This window comes from Bos grunniens, chromosome 3 (assembly GCF_055505025.1).
Source record: "Bos grunniens cultivar Pamir isolate PY7600 chromosome 3, Bosgru_T2T1.0, whole genome shotgun sequence".
Lineage (NCBI taxonomy): Eukaryota > Metazoa > Chordata > Mammalia > Artiodactyla > Bovidae > Bos > Bos grunniens.
This window is the reverse complement of record NC_141167.1, coordinates 2,813,351-2,835,634: the sequence shown is the minus strand read 5'-3', so window position 1 is coordinate 2,835,634 and position 22,284 is coordinate 2,813,351. Positions and strand designations below refer to the sequence as shown.

The 22,284-nt window shown below is 47.5% G+C and overlaps 1 long non-coding RNA gene across 1 annotated transcript; it reads left to right on the top strand.

Moving 5' to 3' along the window:
• Nucleotides 1-5,082: 5,082 nt before the first annotated feature.
• Nucleotides 5,083-9,691, top strand: LOC147374846 (uncharacterized). The gene is made up of 2 exons (XR_015161468.1): nucleotides 5,083-5,633; nucleotides 6,745-9,691. It is a non-coding gene; the product is annotated as an uncharacterized LOC147374846 (long non-coding RNA).
• The last annotated feature ends 12,593 nt before the right edge of the window (nucleotides 9,692-22,284 follow it).

Genomic DNA, 22,284 nt, shown 5'->3' with positions numbered 1-22,284 from the left:
TATTTTCACATGCCTGCTGGCCTTCTGTGTGTCTTCTTTTAAAAAAAAATCTATTCATCTCCTCTGCCCATTTAAGAAAATCAGGTTCCTTTTTTGTTATTGTTAACCGAAATAGTTCTTTATATAATTTTAATAGTAACCTCTTATAGGATATATGATTTGCAACTATCTCTTCCCATTTGATAGGTTGTTTTTTCATTTTATTGGCAGTTTCCTTTTCTGTGCAGAAGCGTTTAGGTTTGATGTAATCACATTTGTTTATTTTGGTTTTGTTCCCTTGCTGAGGAGTCGGATCCAGATATCTGCTGCGAAGACTGATGCCAGAGCATGCAGCCTGTGCTCCCTCCTGGGAACTTCGTGGTTTCAGGCCTTGCATCAGGCCTCTGACCCACTCCGAGCTAACCTTTGTGTGCAGTGTGAGACCTGGATCTCGTTTCATTCTTCCGTCTCGGCTGTCCAGCTTTCCCAACGCCATTTATTGAAGAGACTGTCTTCTCTCCATTGCACGCTCTTTGCTCCTTCGTCACAAGTTAATTGCACATGTGCATGTGGGTGTACATCTGGGCTCTCAGTTCTGTTCTCCTGATCTACATCTCTGTTTCTCTGCCAGTCCCGTGCCGTTTTATTACTATGGCTTTGTAATATAGTCATAAGTCAGGGAGCATAATACCTACAGCTTTTTTTTTTCTCCTCAGGACTGTTTTGGCTATGGGGTCTTTCGTGGTTCCACATGTTATTTTAGACTTTTTTCCCCTTCTATTTCTGTGAAAAACGTCCTTTGGATTTTGACAGGGGTTGCACTGAATGTGTATACTTCTTAGGTAGCATGGGCATTTTGATAATGTTAATTCTACCAGCCCATGAGCACAGAGTAGTTTTCCATTTATCTTGTCTTCTTCAGTCTCTTTCTACAACATCCAGTAGTTTTCATGTATAGGTCTTTTGCCTTCTTTGTTAAATTTCTTCCCAGGTATTTTATTCTTTATTTGTGTGATTCAAAATGGGACTGTTTTCTTAATTTCTCTTTCTGCTAGCTCATTTCAGAACTTTAGAATGTATTTGTCATATTAATGTTTGAAAAGTGCTGGATGAAATTATTTCTAAATTGCACAAAGCTTTCTTTTTCTCCACGTTTTAAAATCCATAGTCAATTTTACTTCATGCTAATTAAAAAATCTTAAATTTATAACTGATTCCTAATTGAACACAAGTATAATGACAGAGTAGTATTTGGTAACATGTGGATTATATGACTATGTTTATGGGAAAACTATTCTGGAATCAAGACTGCCAGGAGAAATATCAATAACCTCAGATATGCAGATGACACCACCCTTATGGCAGAAAGTGAAGAAGAACTAAAAACCTCTTGATGAAAGTGAAAGTGGAGAGTGAAAAAGTTGGCTTAAAGCTCAACATTCAGAAAACGAAGATCAGGCATCTGGTCCCATCACTTCATGGGAAATAGATGGGGAAACAGTGGAAACAGTGTCAGACTTTATTTTTTGGGCTCCAAAATCACTGCAGATGGTGACTGCAGCCATGAAATTAAAAGACACTTACTCCTTAGAAGGAAAGTTATGACCAACCTAGATAGCATATTCAAAAGCAGAGACATCACTTTGCCAACAAAGGTCCATCTAGTCAAGGCTATGGTTTTTCCTGTGGTCATGTATGGATGTGAGAGTTGGACTGTGAAGAAAGCTGAGAGCCGAAGAACCGATGCTTTTGAACTGTGGTGTTGGAGAAGACTCTTGAGACTCCCTTGGACTGCAAGGAGATCCAACCAGTCCATTCTAAAGGACATGAGTCCTGGGTGTTCTTTGGAAGGAATGATGCTAAAGCTGAAACTCCAGTACTTTGGCCACCTCATTCGAAGAGTTGACTCATTGGAAGACTCTGATGCTGGGAGGGATTGGGGGCAGGAGGAGAAGGGGACAACAGAGGATGAGATGGCTGGATGGGATCACCGACTCAATGGACATGAGTTTGGGTGAGCTCTGGGAGTTGGTGATGGACAGACAGGGAGGCCTGGCGTGCTGCAATTCATGGTCGAAAAGAGTCCGACATGACTGAGTGACTGGACTGAACTGAACTGATCCTGGTTATAATGAATGTGCTATGTCTCTATGACAAAAGTTATTCTTTCTGAGGAATAATTAAATGCAAAGAATTATTGAAATGACCCCTGTCTCATATTGAATGATCATGCAATGCAATTATGCAGTAAATTCTGATAATTATATTTCAATTGAGCCAAAACATTTAATTGAACTAAAATGTTATCATAGAGTATCCTCAAATATGCACACATATTTTAAATTTCCTCTCATGTAATCACCAGCAGAGCTTAATACTGAACTAGCAATTATTTGTGACCCCGTGGACTATAGCCTGCCAGGCTCCTCTGTCCATGGGGTTCTCCAGGCAAGAATACTGGAGTGCAGTGCCATTTGATCTGAGATGAAGCAGGGATTTGTGAATTTAGAAATTACTGAATTTTTATACAAGGTGAACTTTATAAGGTCACTTGTTAAAATATAGAGCCACCTTTATCTTTTAAGCTTTCCAAAAATGTTGAGGCAGGTCCTAAGACACAGACCTGAGAGAGGCTCAGATGACACCCACAGGCCCTGGAACCGCATTTCAAGGCCTGTCCCACCTGAGACCGGCCGTGGCTGCAGACACACCGAAGCTGCTGGCAGTTGTGGTTTTTCATTCATAAAAATTTCATAAGTGAAAGAGTAGCTTTGGGCAGATTGAGAGCAGGGAGAGAGACGAGAGCAGCTACTCATTTCATTCTAAATAATTTCCCCAGAAAATTTCCAGTGTTTCTGTAAATGTGGAACTAACTGGCTTAATTCAACATTTTCTGGGGAATTGGGTATTGAAAGTCAGAACTTCTATGATATGTTAACACCGTGTTCTGGGCTTCATTTCCTTAGGGATCTTCTTTAATGACTGTGTTTCTTAAAAGTGAGAAAAAGCCAAGTGAAAAGGAACAAGGGAGAGAAAGGAAAAAACTCCTCTCGCAGAGATCACGTGCCGTCTTGGAGACATTTTAGTCAATACACATTTCTGAAGCTTTTCATCTGCAGCTGCGCCGGGCTGAATGCTGAGCCAATGCAATCCAAAGCCTTTAGAAGATGGCGCGCCACGTGTGCGCAAAAATGCTTCGTTATCACATCTCCGTGGGCGGTTTGATGCGAGCATGGTCCTGGGGAGGGAGGCGTGGGAGATGCTCCTGGGAGTGGACCTCCCTTTCTAGGACACTCACAGAGCGGGCTGGCAGGAGGGGGCGGTGCTAACACGGGGTCAGCTCCCCCAGCGGCTACGGACCCAGAAGCAGCGCTCCCTGCTTGGTACCCGGTAGGAAAGCTCTGGCACTGTGGCCCCTTGGGACACCTGGAGGGGACAGGCAGCGTGATCTCTTGGCCCTGACGCAGAAGAGTCGGGGTCCCCTACCTGTCAGGAGACGAGAGGAGATACAGGGAGGACGGGGAGGAAGGAGGTGGTGTCTGGGGGTCGAGGCAGGAGGCAACAGGAGCAGAAGGGGCCGGGACCCTGCCAGCCTCAGCCAGCTGCTCACTGCACCCCCACCCCAGGTCGGAGTGGCTGTCATCAGGTGGGCCCAGTCAGGGGCTCTGTACCCCTTTATGCAGTGGGGACTCAGAGACGTCAGGCGGCCCGACCAAAAAACAACCTGGGCTGAGTCAATTTCAAGCTTTTCAGAGAAAGCCAGATATCACCCCAACCAACGACGGGGGGTACCCCACGTGTCATCCGTCCACCTCCGCTTCCCTGGGCCCCCACCTTTGAGCAGGGCACCCTGGAGCCATTCCTCTGTCCACCGTGACTCTCCCCCTATCAGCTCCCTGCTGTGAGTCTGGGCCAGACAAGCTGGTGGTGGCTGAGTCCTTCGCTAGAGCCAGCTCTCAGGAGGAGGCGGGGGGGGGGGGGGGGGGGGCGGGGGCGAGCAGCCTTTGTCCTTGTTGGGTGGCCTTCCTGTTCTCACACCAGGGCAAGGAGAATGAGGAAAGAAGGGAAAACCGGCTCCGCAGAGTGCTCGTGTTTGCAGAGAACGCGCAGGCAGCAAGCACCTCTGTAACACTGCGGACCACTCTCCCAGCCTCGTCCAGGGGAGTTCCGGGGCGCAGCGCTGGGCCTCCGAGGAGGTGGGTCACTGTCACGTGGGGGGATGTGCTGAGGAGGACCCACGTGCAGAGCAGAGGCTCTGGGCCTGGTCCCACCCCTCCATCTCCTATCAGGCACCTGTCAGCAAAGCTGTTGACTGGCTCGCGTCTCCGTCTCCACCTCTGTGAAGCCGGACGCCGCGCTCTTCTCTAACGGGCTGGTGGTGCTGACGGTGGGTAGATGCTGCAGCCCACGGGGCCCCTAAGCTGTGGGCTGTGGTTGTCTCGGTTCCCTGCGGTGATGGAAGCGGCACGTGCTGGCGTCAGCACAGGGTTCGGACACACGCTGCTGCTGGGGAGCTAGGTCATCTTGGAGCCTGGCCCAGAATGCTCAGAGACCTCTCAGCCCTGACTGCACCACCGCACCCCTGCCCCCTGGGTCCTCGGCCATGGCTCCGAGGTGCGGCTGGAGCCCTGTGTCCCAGGCGGGGTCCCTCTGCCTCTTGCCCACCTCCCCATGGTCTTCAAACTCCTCAAGTTTGAAGGATTCCAGCCTGTCCAGATTCCAGCCCCCAGGGCAGTATTGGGTAGCGGGCTGGGACCTTGATGTGCCGTTTCATCCTGGAGTGGATGTGACCCCTGCCGTCCCTGGGCTCAGACCTTGGCGCCTGCCTGCACGATCCCCAGGCCCCCTCCCAGGCACTGGCAGGCAGAGTCCTCAGCGGGTTAACAGAAAAGTGGGGAGGGCATCTTCCCAGGGAAATGGCCCATGTTCGTGCAGCTGTTCCAGAAAATTACTGAACTGCATAGAAAATGTGTCTCTAGGTCCCCGAACCTGCCATCTCATCGGCCACCAGGGGTCTGGCCTCGGTGGAAGGGAAGGAGGAGACTGGGCTTGCGGCCCGCCAGCCCTTCTGCTCCCCTCTGCCCCCACACCAGGCTCCCCAGGGTGGGGGTGGGGGCCGAGCTGCACCGGCTCTGTCTTCTGACCAACGCACGCAGAAGAATTACCTTGCACACTGCTGTCAGTCTTGAAATGGCTGCCGGTCGCCCTGCAGGCCGGAGTGTGAGGGGCACGTGTATCAACAGTCAGGTGGGCCCTGGACTCGGATGCCGGGTGGGGGTGCTGCGCTGGTGCGGAGCTGGGCCAGGGCAGTAAAGACCATCTCCCTGTCCCCCCACTCCGCCAACCCCTGGCTCTGCCTAGCTGCTCTCGCACTCTCTCTGAAGTCTTGGCAGGTTCGAGGCCTCAGCTGGCTAAACAAGCCTGGCAGGCCCCTGGGGAGCTGCTGAATGCCACGCGGGCAGGGGGTCTCTCTCTCCCCTCTGGCCTGCCTGCTGGAAACCTGCTGGCTCAGACTCTGAGAGGCCACAGAAGACCCCGGGGCACCGGTGACGCGACCCTCAGGGGCTACGTGCTGCCTGAGGCTGGGTTTGGCTGGTGGACAGGGTACAAACGGAGCATGCCTGTCCCTGAGCTTTCTTCAGTTGGAGTGAGAGGTGAGCTCTACGTGGGTCACTCCTCCTGGGAGTGCTGGGGGCTGGTGGGAGGGATGACAACTTATTTTTAAAGACTCCAGTGGAAATGTCTCCTCACAGCTGTGAAAATACTCTCCGGATCAGCCATCCTGGCCAGCTTGTAGAGGGCAGGGTTTGTTCCAGGGCCTGGGGAGGGAAGTCTGTTTTCTCCTCATCCCTGAAAGAGTCCGAGGTGGACACGACCCTAAAACGCAGAGTGGTTTTTATATCCTCCCAGGTACCGGCTAGTGGCCCGCCGGCCAGCTGCTTCCCTCTGGCAGTTTTTCTAAACCCCTGGAGCAGCCGCGTCGGCCTCGAGCTGTGAGACTCCAGCCCCGAAGCCCAGTGGAGGGGGTGGCCGCGCCTTTGTTCTCTGCAGTCGCGGTGCTGCCCCTGTAAGCGCTGTATCAGCGCACGGGACAAATGCTCTGGGCCTCTGGATCAGTCCAGTCCAGTCGCTCAGTCGTGTCCGGCTCTGCAACCCCACGGACTGTGGCATGCCAGGCCTCCCTGTCCATCACCAGCTCCCGGAGTTTACCCAAACCCATGTCCATTGAGTCAGTGATGCCATCCAGCCGTCTCATCCTCGGTTGTTCCCTTCTCCTCCCACCTTCAATCTTTCCCAGCATCAGGGTTTGTTCCAATGAGTCAGTTCTTTGCATCAGGTGGCCAAAGTATTGGAGTTTCAGCTTCAGCCTCAGTCCTTCCAATGAATATTCAGGACTGATTTCCTTTAGGATGGACTGGTTGGATCTCCTTGTACTCCAAGGGACTCTCAAGAGTCTTCTCCAACACCACAGTTCAAAAGCATCAATTCTTTGGCCCTCAGCTTTCCTTATGGCCCACTTTCACATCTATACATGACCACTGGGAAAACCACAGCTTCTGGATAGATGTCCATAAAAACCTGACAGCAAAGGCCCCCTTTGATTCCTGAAGCGGGGATGTTCTGTTGGGACATCTGGAAGCATCCTGGCCTCAATTTTCTAGTCTAAACGCCGAGCTCTCATTACAGACTGGCTCATAACACCATCAGCTAGGTCCTCGGAATCACGTTTATGGAAGGTTTTAAATCCACCCTGTATCTTCACAGGCGTTTTCTCCTTCCTGTGGTCCTACGGGAGGGGTGAGAGCAGACCGTCTTGTCTCACACGTAAAGAAGGAGAAACTCAGAGGTTTGTGGAACCGCCCAAGACCACTCATTCCTACGCGTCAAAAGATGTCTCCCGGACGAAAGCATCTAAAGGGCATTCGTTCTTGTTCCCAGGCCGCATGTCAGCACGGGCTCCCGCTCCACTCTGTGTGTGTGTGTGTGAGCGCTTTAATTGGTACCCACGTAAAACAGTCCTTTCTGTTGATTTTCTTCAGCAAGTTGTAATCACAGACTCTCTTCTGCCTCTTTCCTACGGGGAAGGCAGTCTCACTCAGGGTGAAGATAAAGCACAAGCCATCAGGGGCTAAATCTGTGCTGAAATTATGTGCTGTCTTCCCCCCCTCCCCCAAAGAGGAGCTGCCTTTTGATTAACGTTGCTGGGGGTATCTGGAGGCAAGTTGCAGAGCTGTCTGGGGGCAGTGCTAGGAGAAGGCCTACCCCGAGGCTGGCTGGAAGGTCTAGTGAGCTCACTCTCAGCTTAGTGGCTGCTGCTCACCACCCATGCGCTGTGAGATGGTGCGAGAGGGGGTGAGAGCGGTGGAGGGCGGGAGGGCAGGGGAGGGGAGTCAGGTGCAGCTCCCTGAGTGAGACCGACGTGAACTCCTGGGTCGGGCACGGACATGGAGAAACGACCAGACGGGATGTCTCCGAAAAGCGAGACTCTGACGCTTTGGGCTCCCATGGAGTTTGCCCCGAACCGGTGGTGCACTGGTAGAGGCTTAACGACAAGCTGCCAGAAAAGGGTCCTGATCAATAGCATCTGCTGGTTGCTCTGCTGTGAATCCTCCTGGAGCGGCAAGTGTTTCGAGATACCCAAAGCAGAGCTGGGGAGATGCAAGGTCAGCTCTCGGGAGCCCAGGCCTCTGGGGTGATGCAGGGAGGGCATCTGATGGGCAGGGCTGCGGTCCAGGGAGGAGAGCCCACGGGCATGCCCTGCCTTGTGGGGGCCTTTTGGTGGGCTCTTGGAGCAGCAGTCAGCGGGCCCTGGGACCCGGCCCGGCACACCTGTCAGTGTGCTCCCTGAGACCACCTGCTCTGGGTGCGGGTGTGATCACAGCACTTTGGTACCAAGGAGCTTGGAAGCCTCTTGTTTGGTCTCTGGCCAAAGCAGGACTGTCTTTTATGAGCCATGCTCTGGGGAGGTGGCCTTGCAGCCCCCTGCCCTGCCTGGGGCCCTGGTGCTGTGGACAGTCTGGCTTATTGCAGAACTCTCCCCATCTCTCCTTTCCTGCCTTCCGGTCTGTGTCCTACAGCTCCACCAATGGCCCCTCCGTCGCCTATGAGAAACGCCTCCGCCGCCTGACAGAGGCCCTCACGTGTCCTGAGCGCTCTCTCCTAAAGTTGCTCTTTTCCAGCTCCGGCCAAGTTCCCTGCCCCGAGCTTTTGCCCATTGGAGTCTCGGGCTGTCTGCAGAGCATCTCCCCACATGGGCCCCTAGAGACGGGGAAGAAGGCGTCGCTCTGGAAACTGACCCTTATCCCCAAACCACACTCCCGAACCAGATGCGTTCCGCTGTGGACACAGATCAACAATCTGGAAAGCTTTCAAATCCCTGCAGGTCGAGTTTTTGCAGTAAATGAGCTCCAAGAATCTCCATGGTAAAGCCCAGGGACTGGTCCCCTCTTCCTGACACCTCCTACCTTGCCTGCTTTTCATCAAGACCTGCTGGCGGGTCATTGGGCCCCCATCATTGATGTTTTGGGCTTAATTTTCCCAGGTCTTATTCTCCCCCCTCTCACCTTCTCCCAGCCCTGTCTCCCTAATCAGAGCCCCTGCCTAGCACGCTGCCCCTGGGGCCTCCGTGGCCCCGTTCCCCGTTGTCCTCTCAGTCCAGAGGCTCTTCTGCACCATCCTTCAAGGCCCCGCCCTTCAGAACCTGCTCCTCTGTCCCTCCATGGGTGGTGGCTCCATGTGGCTCCTTCCTGACTGCTGTGAGGTCACGTGGACTCCTGCCTCGCCAGGCAGGAAAGACTGGTTTGCGAGCGATGGCTCACCTTCTGGGGAGGCCAGAGGACTCTCCTCCCATCCTGAGGGATGTCCAGGATGCCAGCCTTGGAGCCCAGTGATGGGCTGGCCTTGGCCCTCCACCTCCGAGCTGAGTGTTTTTGTTTATTGTGAAGAAGAACACACGCAGAGAAAGCTGAGTGGAACGTCAGTGTCTGGAGTCTAGGATTATGCGGCGGGAACCACCCAGGTGGTAAGTGGGGCCACACCCAGCTGCAAGATCACTGTCTAAACAGATGAGGCCCGGGGACAGGGGAGCCGTCTCAGAGCTGTGTCAGAGGCTCATTTCGGCCCGGCTGGTTCACGGAGCGCTGACTCAGCTTCCCCACCAGCAAACGGAGTCAGCGGCTGTCACCACCTGCCCCATCCTCAGGTGTACTGGGCAAATCACCGAAGGCAGAGAAACCTCTGACGTGGGCGCCAGGAGCTGGGAGTCTTCGTTAGTCCTGAAACAACAGAGAGCGATTTCAATGCCCTTGTCTCCATCAGAGCAGCTTCCCAGGTGGCTCAGTGGTAAAAAAAAAAAAAAATCTGCCTGTTGATTCAGGAGATGCAGGAGACACGGATTCAGTCCCTGGGTTGGGAAGATCCCCTGGAGGAGGAAACAGCAACCCACTCCAGTATTCTTGTCTGGAAACTTCCATGGACACAGGAGCCTCCTGGGCTGCAGCCCATGGGGTTGCAAAGAGTCGGACATGACCGAGTGACTGAGTACATACGCACACCCTCTCCATCAGAAGGCTCCTTCTCTCTGATTTCGGGGACCCTTGATTTCCCCATCCTTGAAGGAATCCTGGCATCCTGAAAGAGGCCAGCCTCTGGCTTCGAGAAATCCAACCTGAATCCTCATGTTAATAAAGTGACTCATGTATGGGCTTAATGATCCCTTTGTTCCAGGGAGAACATGATTTCTACTGAGTGATAATCTATTTATGAATGATTGCATCTGATGAAACATTATTTTATCTTCTACCAGTGCTTATACTTTAATAACATCTTGTTGTTCAGTTGCTCAGTCATGTCCAGCTCTTTGCAACCCCATGGACTGCAGCAGGCCAGGCTTCCCTGTCCATCACCATCTCTCGGAGCTTGCTCAAATTCATGTCCTTTGAGTCAGTGATGCCGTCCAACCATCTCATCCTCTGTCATCCCCTTCTCCTTCTGCCTTCAATCTTTCCCAGCATCAGGGTCTTTTCCAATGAGTCAGCTCTTTGCATCAGGTGGCCAAAGTACTGGAGCTTCAGCTTCAGCATCAGTCCTTTCAATGAATATTCAGGGTTGATTTCCTTTAGGATGGACTGGTTTGATCTCCTTGCTGTCCAGGGGTCTCTCAGTCTTCTCCAGTATCACAGTTCAAAAGTATCATTTCTTCCGTGGTCAGCCTTCTTCATGGTCCAACTTTCACATTCATACTTGACTACTGGAAAAACCACAGCTTTGACTACATGGAGCTTTGTTGGCAAAGTGATATCTCTGCTTTTGAATACACTGTCTAGGTTTGTCGTAGCTTTCCTCCCAAGGAGCAATCACCTTTTAATTTCATGGTGTCTTAAGGAAGGACATTAGTAGCTAGTAGAAGAAACAGGGTCTGTTTTTCTTGGCTGACTTTGAAGGAGTTGGCTGGAATTGGTTCATTTTTCCAGAATGCCTAATGTTTGGAATTGTGAAATATATTACACTTGCCTGTCTCAAGGGCACCTAAGCTTTCGCTATTGTATAAGGCAAACATCTTTTGCCCTCTTGCCGATCTGAGCATGTCTCGATGAGCTTGGCTGCTGTGTGATCCCTTCCAGCTGAAAGCGTTCAGCTCCAGAGAGGGTTGGTATTTGCATGGCAATTAGTTTGTATTCCTACACAAATTTTCATGGATTCAAGTTCTCCATAGAAAGGATGAACCAAAGGGTAAACTGAATCACAGATTAAAGGGCTCGTGTCAGGCAATTCTTTGAACAGTATTTTTTATGGTTTGGAACCGTCATTATTTGTAATATTCTCTGAAAAGCCAGCAAATAATTGTTTTCCCCCTACTGATTTTGTTCTTCTCGTCTTAGCAAATATTGATTCTTTCCACCCCCCCGCCAAACTTGGTCCTGAATGGGACTGAAATTAACAGGGCTGCTTTTGTTTTAATACAATGAACAAAAACTTGTATTTGGAAGAGTTCTTGTCCTGCCAAAACATCTGTGCCCAGCCCAGATGGCAACCCGGCTCTGGAAATAGGGTCTGTGAGTTAAACGCTTCTGCCCAGTCAGCATGCACAGTGAATGTGCTGAATTCTTATAGGCTCTACAAAAATAGTAACTTTTGAAAACTTCTTGGCAACAGAGGGCTTTTTTTTTTTCTTCAACGTGTTAAGAATGTGGGACTTCCCCACTAGATAACTAAGTAGAGAAAAGCCCAATTTATCATCAGAAAGTCTGCTCATCAGCATTGCCTTTAACATTTTGTATCTCTAACGTATATTGTATTTATAACAGCATTGATGTGAATGATGTCATGATGTAGGAAGGATTGATGATTCCAACATAGTGGTGGTAGAGCTGTTCTGACCTCTAGGATTTTTTCCATGCATTGAAAAGAAGTTATGAAGAGGGAGTGTACTTGTCAAGAATGTCAAGTGGGAGATTTTCGTAAAAGATGTAGGGGCAGTTCCAAGTTGTGCCTTGGAAATGTTTCTTTGTTATTCTCAGCATTTTCCAAACTGCCAAAGCTTTCAGCCTCTTTGATGGGATCCATAGCCTAAATATATCTGAGAAGTGGAAAGAGACACTTCTGTTTTTTTTCTTCAACCAGCAAAACTTTATTGAGTGCCAGCTGTGTAGCTTAGGCCTTGAGTAAGTGGCAAAGGCTGAAGAAAGGAGCGTATAAACTCATCCTGCACGTGCAGCTCAGTTTCCTGGACAGTGTCAGGTCCTAGAATTAACTGCGTGATTTAGTTTTGTAAGAGAAAGGGTTTTAAGTGCTGTCCTGGCTGTGGGAGAATGGTCTGCCCTTTCTTCCCCGGAAGTAGGTGACTCCCAGTTCATCATGACAGGCTGCGTGCATGCACGTGTGTGCTGCCGTGTCCCACGCTTTGCAACCCCTGGACTGGAGCCTGCCAGCTCCACTGTTCATGGAGTTTCCCAGTCAAGCATACTGGAGTGGATCGCCACTTCCTACTCCAGGGGATCTTTCTGACCCAGGGATCGAACCCTCATCTCTTTCATCTCCTGCATTGGCAGGTGGATTCTTTACCAACTGCACAGGGTTTTGACCTTCAAATCGATGGACTATTCTCCTAGATATACTTATGTACTTCACTCTTCTGGTTCAAAATTATATTTGTGAGTTTTATTCAAGTGTAGCTGTTGTTTGTTCATTTTTATTGCTGTAAGTATTTCAGTATATTGGATTCATAAAATTTACTTATCTATCCTGGCTTATTTTTTTTTTTTTTTGGTTGAATTTTCCAGTGAAGCTGTCTAGATCTGGAGTTTTCTTTGAGGGAAAAAATTTTCACTTATGATTCAGTTTCTTTGATGATTATAGGCTTTCCATGCTTTAAGTGCCAAGTTTTTATAAACTGGCCATTCTGTCTTCATTTTCAGGTTTATTTGGAGAATTGTTGGATTTTTGAAACAACACCGTTACTGCCTTTTTCCTATCTGATGACCTGTGACGGTGTTTCTCTTCTCGTGTTTGATGGTATCTGCTTGTGCGTTGGAGTCTCAGCGTGCTGAAGCCGTGTGCCGTACGTGCGAGTCGCGACTGACTCTCTGCAACACCAGGGATTGTAGCCCGCCAGGCTCCTCCGTCAGTGGGATTTTCCTGGCGAGGATACTGGAGTAGATAGCCATTCCCTTCATCACGGGATCTTCCTGACCCAGGGATCAAACCCTCGTCTCCTGTACTGCAGGCGGATTCTTTACCCACTGAGCCAACAGGGAAGCCCTTCTGCCTTTTTCCTTTATTCCTAATGAATCTCACAGGGTAGTGACACTAATTGTAGTTTCTTCCAAATAACCAATATGTGTATCTACTCTAATAAATATTTTCTTTTTATTTTTTAACCTGTGGTCCTTTTAATATTCTTTCTTGATATTTTCATTTTACTTGTTTTGGTGTTCTTTTCCAAATGTCCTGAGATGAATGGTTAACTCATTTATTCTTAGTGTTAGTCCCACCTCACATACAATATAAGGCTGTATATTTTCCTCTAAATACAGCATTACCTGCATCTCATAATTCTGTTAAGTAGTATTTGCTATTGTTCAATAGAAATAATTTCCAGTTTCCCCTGTGATGATTTCAAACCTATGGGTTATTCAGAAGCATATTGATTTCCAATAATATGGAGATTTTTAGCTATCTTTCATTATTATAGGCATATCTCATTTTATTGCATTTCACTTTGCAGATATTGCCCTTTTTTTTTTTTAAACAAATTGAAAGTCTGTGGCATCCCTGCTTTGAGCAAATCTATTGGTGTCATTTTTTCTAGTAGTATTTTCTCACTTTGTGTATCTACGTCACATTTTGGTAATTCTCAAATGGCTTCCCTGGTGGCTCAGACAGTAAAGAATCTGCCTGCAATGGAGGAGATCCAGGTTCAATCCTTGGGTTGGGAAGATTCCCTGGAGAAGGGAATGGCAGCCCACTCCAGTATTCTTGCCTGGAGAATCCTCTGAACAGAGGAGCCTGGCAGGCTACAGTCCATGGGGCTGCAAAAAGTTGGATTTGACTGAGTGACTGACACACTCTCTTGGTAATTCTCAAAAATGTTTCAAAACTTCATTATTATTTTTGTTATGATGATCTGTGATCAGTGATCTTTCATGTTAATTGCTCAGTTGCTTAGTCATGTCTGACTCTTTTTGACCCCATGGACTGTAACCCACCAGGCTCCTCTGTCCATAGAATTCTCCAGGCAAGATTACTGAAAAGGGTTGCCGTTCCCTTCTCCAGTCTTTCATATTACTACTGTAATTGTTTTGGGCACCATCAAAGGTGATGAATTTGATTGATAAGTGTGTGCATCTGACTGCTGCGTGGAATGACTGCTTCCCCACCTCCCTCTCTCTCTTCAGGTCTCCTTATTCCCTGAGACACAACAATATTGAAATTAGGCCCAATTCATAATCCTAATGCTCAGTGAAAGGAAGAGTCACGTGTTTCTCACTTTAAATCAAAAGCTAGAAGTGATTAAGCTTAGTGAGGAAGGCAAGTCAAAAGCTGAGAGAGGCCAAAAGCTAGGCCTCCTATGCCAAACGATTCTCTGAGGTGTGAATGCAAAGAAGCTCTTGAGGGAAATTAAAACTGCTGCTTCAGTGAACACATGGATGTTGAGAAAGGAAAAAAGCCTTATTGGGAGGAAGTTCTAGTGGTCTGCATGGAAGATCAGACCAGCTACAACACTCTCTGAAGCCTAAGCCAGAGCAAGACCCTAACTCCCTTCAACTCTGTGAAGGGCAAGAGAGGTGAGAAAGGTGCAGAAGAAAAGTCTGAAACTCGCAGAAGCTGGTCCCTGAAACGGAAGGAAAGAAGGCATCCTTAAATGTAAAAGTGAAAGTGAAGCGGCAGGTTCCGACATAGGCGCTGCAGTGAGTTCTCCAGAAGATCCAGCTGAGATATTCAGGAAGGTGGCGTGGGAACAACACGTTTCCAGCGTAGGTGAAGCAGCCTTCTGTTGGAATAAGATGCCATCTAGGACTCTCATAGCGAGGAAAAGTCAAGGCCGGGCATCAAAGCTTCAAAGGACAGGCTGGCTCTCTTATGAGGGGCTAATGCAGCCTGTGACCTTAAGGTGGAACCAATTCCCATTTATCATTACAAAAGGCCTAGGGTCCTTAAGAATTATGCTACATGGGCTCTGCCTGTGCTCTAGAAATGGAACAACAAAGCCTGGTTTACTGCTTACGACATGGTTTACTGAATATTTTAAGCTCACTGTTAAGACCTACTGCTCAGGAAAAAAGGTTCCTTTCAAAATATTGCTGCTCGTTGACAACGTACCTGGTCACCCAAGAGCTCTGATGGAGATGGGCAACAAGATTGATGTTGTTTACATGCCTGGTAGCACAACATCCATTCTGCAGCCCATGGGTCAGGGGGTAAATTTGAATTTCAAGTCTTATTATTTAAGAAATACATTTTGCAAGGCTATAACTGCCATAGACAACAATTTCTCTGATGGATCCAGTCAAAACCTTCTGGAAAGGATACATCATTCTAGATGCCATTAAGGATGTTTGCAATTCATAGGTAGAAGTCAAAATATTGACATTAATAGGAGTTTGGGAGAATTGGATGCCAACCCTCACGGATGACTCTGAGGGCTCAAGACTTGAGTGGAAAAAGTAACTGTAGATGTGGTAGAAACAGCAAGGGAACTAGAATGAGAGCTTCAGTTGTGCCTGAATTGCTGCAATCTCATGATACGACTTGAACAGATGAGGAGTTGCTTCTTAGGGATGAGCAAAGAAAGAGGTTTCTTGAGACGGATCCACACCTGGTGAAAATGGTGCGGAGTTTGTTGAAATGACAACAAACATTTAGAATATTACGTAGTAAATTTGGTTCTTGAATCAGCAGCAGCATCTGAGAGGACTGACTCCAATTTCTACTGTAGGTAAAATGCTATCAAGCATCGTTGCCTGCTACAGAGAAAGTGTCCATAAAAGAAAGTGTCAATTGATGTACCAAACTTTATTGTCTTATTTTAAGTAATCGCCACCCTGACCCCAGCCTTCAGCAACCATCACCCTGATCTGTCAGCAGCAACTGCAACAGAGACAAGACCCTCCTCCAGCAAAAAGATTATGATTCGCTGAAGGCTCAGATGATGGTTAGCACTTTTAGCAACGGAGAACTTGTAATTAAGGTATACATGTGAAAAACAAATACACGATGCGGTTGCACACCAACTAGACTACAGTATACTGTAAACTCAACTTTTACACATGTTGGGAAAAAGATTTTCTTTTTTCTGCAGAACTGCACAACATGTGGGGTCTTCGTTACCTAACCAAGGATCAGGTCGGCCTCACCTGCCTTGCAAGGTGGATTCTTAATCACTGGGCCACCAGGGAAGTCCCTCTCAATTTGTTTTTCTTCCTTCTTGTTTTCCCTCTTTCAGATTTTAGATTTTTCCTTGTCTTTAGTGAAATGCAGTATTCTTGCCGGGGGAATCCCATGGACAGGGAAGCCTGGTGGGCTACAGTCCATAGGGTGACAAAGAGTTGGACACGACTGAAGTGATTTAGCATGCACACACAATCTCATTAGAAGGGGCTTTCCAGGTGGCACTAAAAATAGAGAACCTTCCTGCCAATGCAGGATACATGGGTTTGATCCCTGGGTTGGGAAGATCCCCTGGAGAAGGGCATGGCAATCCACTCCAGTATTCCTGCCTGGAGAATCCCATGAACAGAGGAGTCTGGTGGGCTACAGTCCATGGGGTCTCAAAGAGTGGGACACGATGAGCAACTTAACATGCACACAATCTCATTAGAGAATCTGTCTAGTTTCAGTCCCTAATATTCATTTATCAACCCTTCTATTAAATGTTCTATTTCTCTGTTTCTTTCTGGTACATTCTGGATAATTTCTTCTGCTTTTTCCTCCAGTTTATTAGTTCTCTCCTCATCTGTATCAAACAACTTGTTAATTCTATCCCTTGTATTTTTGATGTAGATTATTATAATTTAGACTGCTTTAAGTTCTGAATCTTTTTAAAATCTGCCAAATTATATTTTCTAGTTGACTGTGTGCTATAGAGCACAAAAAGTCAAGAAGCAACAGTTATAACCAGACATGGAACAACAGACCAGTTCCAAATCAGGAAAGAAGTACATCAGTTCAGTTCAGTTGCTCAATCGTGTCCGACTTTTTGCGACTCCAAGAATTGTAGCACGCCAGGTCTCCCTGTCCATCATCAACTCCTGGAGTTCACTCAAGCTCCCGTCCATCGAGTCAGTGATGCCATCCAGCCATCTCATCCTCTGTCGTCCCCTTCTCCTCTTGACCCCAATCCCTCCCAGCATCAGAGTCTTTTCCAATCAGTCAACTCTTCTCATGAGGTGGCCAAAGTACTAGAGTTTCAGCTTTAGCATCATTCCCTCCAAAGAACACCCAGGGCTGATCTCCTTCAGAATGGACTGGTTGGATCTCCTTGCCATCCAAGGGACTCTCAAGAATCTTCAACACCACAGTTCAAAAGCATCAATTCTTTGGTGCTCAGCTTTCTTCACAGTCCAACTCTCACATCCATACATGACCACTGGAAAAACCATAGCCTTGGCTAGACGGACCTTTATTGGCAAAGTATTGTCTCTGCTTTTGAATATGCTGTCTAGGTTGATCATAACTTTTCTTCCAAGGAGTAAGCGTGTTTTAATTTCATGGCTGCAGTGAAGTACATCAGTCCTGTGTATTTTCACCATGCTTATTTAACTTATATGCAGAGTACATCATGAGAAACGCTGGGCTGGATGAAGCACAAGCTAGAATCAAGATTGCCGGGAGAAATATCAATAACCTCAGATATGTAGATGACACCACTCTTATGGCAGAAAGTGAAGAGGAACTAAAAAGCCTCTTGATGAAAGTGAAAGAGGAGAGTGAAAAAGTTGGCTTAAAGCTCAACATTCAGAAAACGAAGATCATGGCATCTGGTCACATCACTTCATGGCAAATAGATGGGGAAACAATGGAAACAGTGACAGACTTTATTTTTGGGGGCTCCAAAATCACTGCAGATGGTGACTGCAGCCATGAAATTAAAAGACCCTTGCTCCTTAGAAGAAAAACTATGACCAACCTAGACAGCACAGTAAAAAGAAGAGGTATTACTTTGTCGACTAAGGTCCATCTAGTCAAAGCTTTGGTTTTCCAGTGGTCATGTATGGACGTGAGTGGGACTATAAAGAAAGCTGAGTGCCGGAGAATTGATGCTTTCAAATTGTGGTGTTGGAGAAGACTCTTGAGAGTCCCTTGGACTGTAAGGAGATCCAACCAGTCCATCCTAAAGGGAATCAATCCTGAATATTCATTGGAAGGACTGATGCTGAAGCTGAAAGTCCAACACTTTGGCCACCTGAGGCGAAGAACTGACTCATTGGAAAAGATCCTGATGCTGGGAAAGATTGAAGTCAGGAGGAGAAGGGGACGACAGAGGATGAGATGGCTGGATGGCATCATTGACTCAATGGACATGAGTTTGATCAAGCTCTGGGAGTTGGTGATGGTCAGGGAAGCCTGGCGTGCTGTGGTTCATGGGGTCGAAAAGAGTCAGACACAACTGAACTGATAGGGCACAAAGCTGTGTTTTGTTCCTAGTACAGACATGTTTTAAATCTGTGACTGAAAATGACAATGTCTGAAGACTTCAGGTCAGATTTTGCCACCTGTTGTTTCTGCACACCTCACTGATGGTGACTTGTTTTGTCATGTATTTGATTAATTTTCATGGGAAGCTCTCCTTTGTTAAAAACTTGTGTGGATATTCTTTGAGGCCTAAGGTGAAGATGAACTCCTCGAGAAATAATATACATCCTCTCGGGTACAGTTTTCAGGGGAATTTATAGTATAGGAACACTTTAGATTAGAAACTTGTGGCTTGATGAGCCGTACAGGTGGTGTGAATGAAGGTTATAAGTTCTATGAGGGCTGGCATGGGTGTACTTTCTCAGGAACTCTCTCTCCCCGCTTGGTCAGGACCAGGGCAATTTTCCTGCTAGGCTTTCTGTTGCTGTTGTTGTTGCTGGTTTTCACCTACAGAGGTCTAGGCCTTCGTAGACTGAACTTTGGGGCCACAGAGCAGGGCAGTCTCCGGTCACACTTCTCTGTGTGGTGAGGCTGGTCTTTGACTTCACCTTCCTCATGTGCTGAATTCTCCCTCTATTTAACACCACATCATGTGTGTGTGTTACTCACCCAGTCGTATCCGACTTTGCGACCCCATGGACGGTAGCCCGGCAGGCTCCTCTGCCCATGGGATTTCCCAGGCAAGAATACTGGAGCGGGTTGCCTTTTCCTTCTCCAGGGGAACTTCCTGACCCAGGGATCAAAGCCATTGTCTCTTATGTCTCCTGTGCCCTGGCAGGCAGGTTCTTTACTGTCTGAGCCATCAGGGAAACCTTAAAAACAACATTAATTTCTCTTTATTATTTTAATCAGTTTTTATTTAGATTTATGCATATACTTATTAATTTTGTTGCTCTTTATTCCTACCTGTAGTTCTAGGTTTCTCTTTGGAATCATTTTCTTTCTTCTTGAGGAAAATGCTGGAATTTTCTTTAATAATAGATTTCTGGTGATGGATTTTCTTAGTTTTTTTTTGCCTGAGAATGTGTAGTCATTATTTTGCTTTTATTCTTAAAGGCTTTTTTTCACTGAGAATGTGACCTTAGGTTGATAGTTATTTTCTTTTAGTACCTTAAAGGCACCTTCTGACTTTCACTGTTTCCTCTGGGATGTCAGCTGTCCATGCAATAGTTACTCTTTTGCAGGTAATAATTTCCATTTCCAGTTGCTTTTAAGAGAGTTTGTTTGGTCTTTGTTTTTCTGTGCTTCCATCGTGAAGTGTCTAGGTTTAACTTACTTTTTCTTTCTCTAGTTTGGCGTCCACTAAACTTTGTGAATCATCTGTCAATTGATGTATTTCATCAGTTATGGAAAATTCTCAGTCATTATCTTCTCGAATATTGCTTCTGCCCCACTCTTGTTCCCTTCTCTTCCCTTCCCCTCAACTTAAACTTAACATGCGCTAATTGTTTTCATTCAAATCTCCATATCCTGTCCCTCTTCATTTTTCTTCCTTTGTATTTCATACTTCACTTTGGATATTTGTTGTTTATCTATCTTCTGGTTCACCAATTCTCTCTTCAGCTATGCTTTTAAAGACTGCTCTTAAACCCATTTAGTTTTTTTTTTTTTGAAAAAAAAATGAGTTATTCATTTTTCAACACTTTTAAAAATACTTAGGCCCTTAAGGAATATTTCCCAGCTCTTCCCCCAAATTTTCATTATTGTCTTTGTTCTCCTTGAGCACAATCCTCCTCTGTTTCCAGTTGTTACTACAGGTTATATTTCAGTTTACCTTTATTTGGTCGTTTCACTGGGCTCTTCAGACAATAAAAGCAAACACGTGGATGTAAGCTGTTTGAAGTCTTGTGTGGTCTTTTTTGATTGGGGAAACAAACACACCTGTGGTCACTCAGCAAGGAGAGCTGAGGTTGGCACATTGAGGCTCCACGTGATTCTGTGAATGGAGAGCTGGACCCGAGCGCCCCTCCCTCCCCACGCCCTCCCTGGAGCCTCAGCTTACCTGGCTTTCCAGCTGCAGAGGCACACTGGAGGAGAAGCCACAGCCTAAAGGCCAAACCTGGACAGGCTGGCTTTAGTCCTGGCTGCCCCTGCCAGGGAGGTGACGGGAAACAGGAAAATCAGAGAAGAAACTTCATGTAAGGAGGGTGGGAGCAGATAGCTCAGAGGGAACCTGGCTCCGTCCAGAACTGTCTCCCTCCAGCCAGAGCGGTCCATGTGCCTGGCAGAGTGGTGCCCACGGGCTGTGTGTGTTCTGGGGGCAGGGGACCCAGGCATGAGGAACAGAAGTAGATGGACAGACTGTGGGTGGATGAAATCTGTCTACACACTGCTCTCTATTAACCAGGGGGATGGAAGGCGTGAGAAGGAGAGTGAAGGTTGCAGAAAACCCCAGATGTGGAAAAACAGACCTCGGTGAGCTCGAGGTCACCTGCTTGGGTGTTAATCGTGGCAAAGACACAGTGGAGTCCTCTAGACGGTGTTTCTCAACCCCCAACCTGCACACACATATCCCGGGCATCTTATCAAATGCAGATTCAGGTTAGGTGGGTCCCAGGCGACGCTGGTGCTGGAGGTCTGGGGACCACCCAGAGCGCAAGGTTGTCTAGGAGCCCCTCCGTCGCTTGGCAGAGCTCCGCACAGACAATGATCCCTATGACTGGTCCTGACTCTTCCTGTAACCACCTGGATGCATTCGATTTGGCCTATTTGTTTGAAAACAGCCTCATGCTTGAGATCAGTCCTGCTTTCCAGATGGTAGAATTGTTTGTGGATTTTCTCTGGAAATTTTATTATTACCTTTGGATTCTCAAAGGAGTCCACAGCTGCGATTATTTTCGTCAGTGTCATTGATGTTAGCATAATAGCTAAATGTCTTTGTCATTTTGGAAATTATTCCTCATCTTTAAAAATCACAGTAGGTCCCTGTAACAACACTGCCCATCTTGCCCTGGGCCCTGGTGGCCTCACGGATCACTTTGGTCCTGTTAAGTGGAAATTATAAACATGAGGTTATTCCCCTCAAAGCTTTGGGAGGAACTGGGGAGCATCTGTCCATTTCCATTCCTGGAATTGACAGGCTGCTTTTAGCCCCAACAGACAGAAGCCTGCCCAGCACGTGTCTGTGTTCCCTTAACCAGGGAACCCTCTCCCTGCTTGGCATTATATTGTGTGAAGGTCACAGTTTGATCATTTGAATCAACTGACCCTGGCCACTGGGGACCCATTTGTAACAGGAACAGCCTCCCTTTTCCTGGCAAAATTGTCCAATGATACAAATCGCTCCTAGTTGTCTCCTGACCTCCCATCCAGAGGATGGAGGGACTGGTGGTGTGTGGTTTGGACGACACTTTGGGGCCTGAGCACTTATTCGGACGCCCTGCGGGCCCATCACTCCTGCAGTCCTGCTGGGAGGGTGGTAGTGGCCCCCTTGCCTGGTGACCCTGTGTCCCAGGGTCCCAGGAGTGCAGGGCAAGGGTCATGGTTGTGGGGGGCTGCCCCCAAGCTCATTCCGCCCTGTGTTTTGTTTTGAATCACCTTTCTCCCTAAGAGTGTGTCTTATCCCCACTCTAACTGTGGAAAATTCTTCAAGAGATGGGAATACCAGACCACCTGACCTGCCTCCTGAGAAACCTGTATGCAGGTGAGGAAGCACCAGTTAGAACTGGACATGGAACAACAGACTAGTTCCAAATCGGGAAAGGAGTACATCAAGACTGTATATTGTCACCCTGCTTATTTAACTTCTATGCAGAGTACATCATGAGAAACGCTGGGCTGAATGAAGCACAAGCTGGAATCAAGATTGCCTGGGGAAATATCAATAACCTCAGATATGCAGATAACACCACCCTTATGGCAGAAACCAAAGAAAAGAGCCTCTTGATGAAAGTGAAAGGGGAGAGTGAAAAAGTTGGCTTAAAATTAACATTCAGAAAACTAAGATCATGGTATTCAGTCCCATCACTTCATGGAAAATAGATGGGAAAACAGTGGAAACAGTGACAGACTTTATTTTCTTGGGCTCCAAAATCACTGCAGATGGCAATTGCAGCCATGGAATTAAAAGACATTTGCTCCTTGTAAGGAAAACTATGACAAACCTAGACAGCCTATTAAAAAGCAGAGACATCAGTTTGCCAACAAAGGTCTGTCTAGTCAAAGCTATGGTTT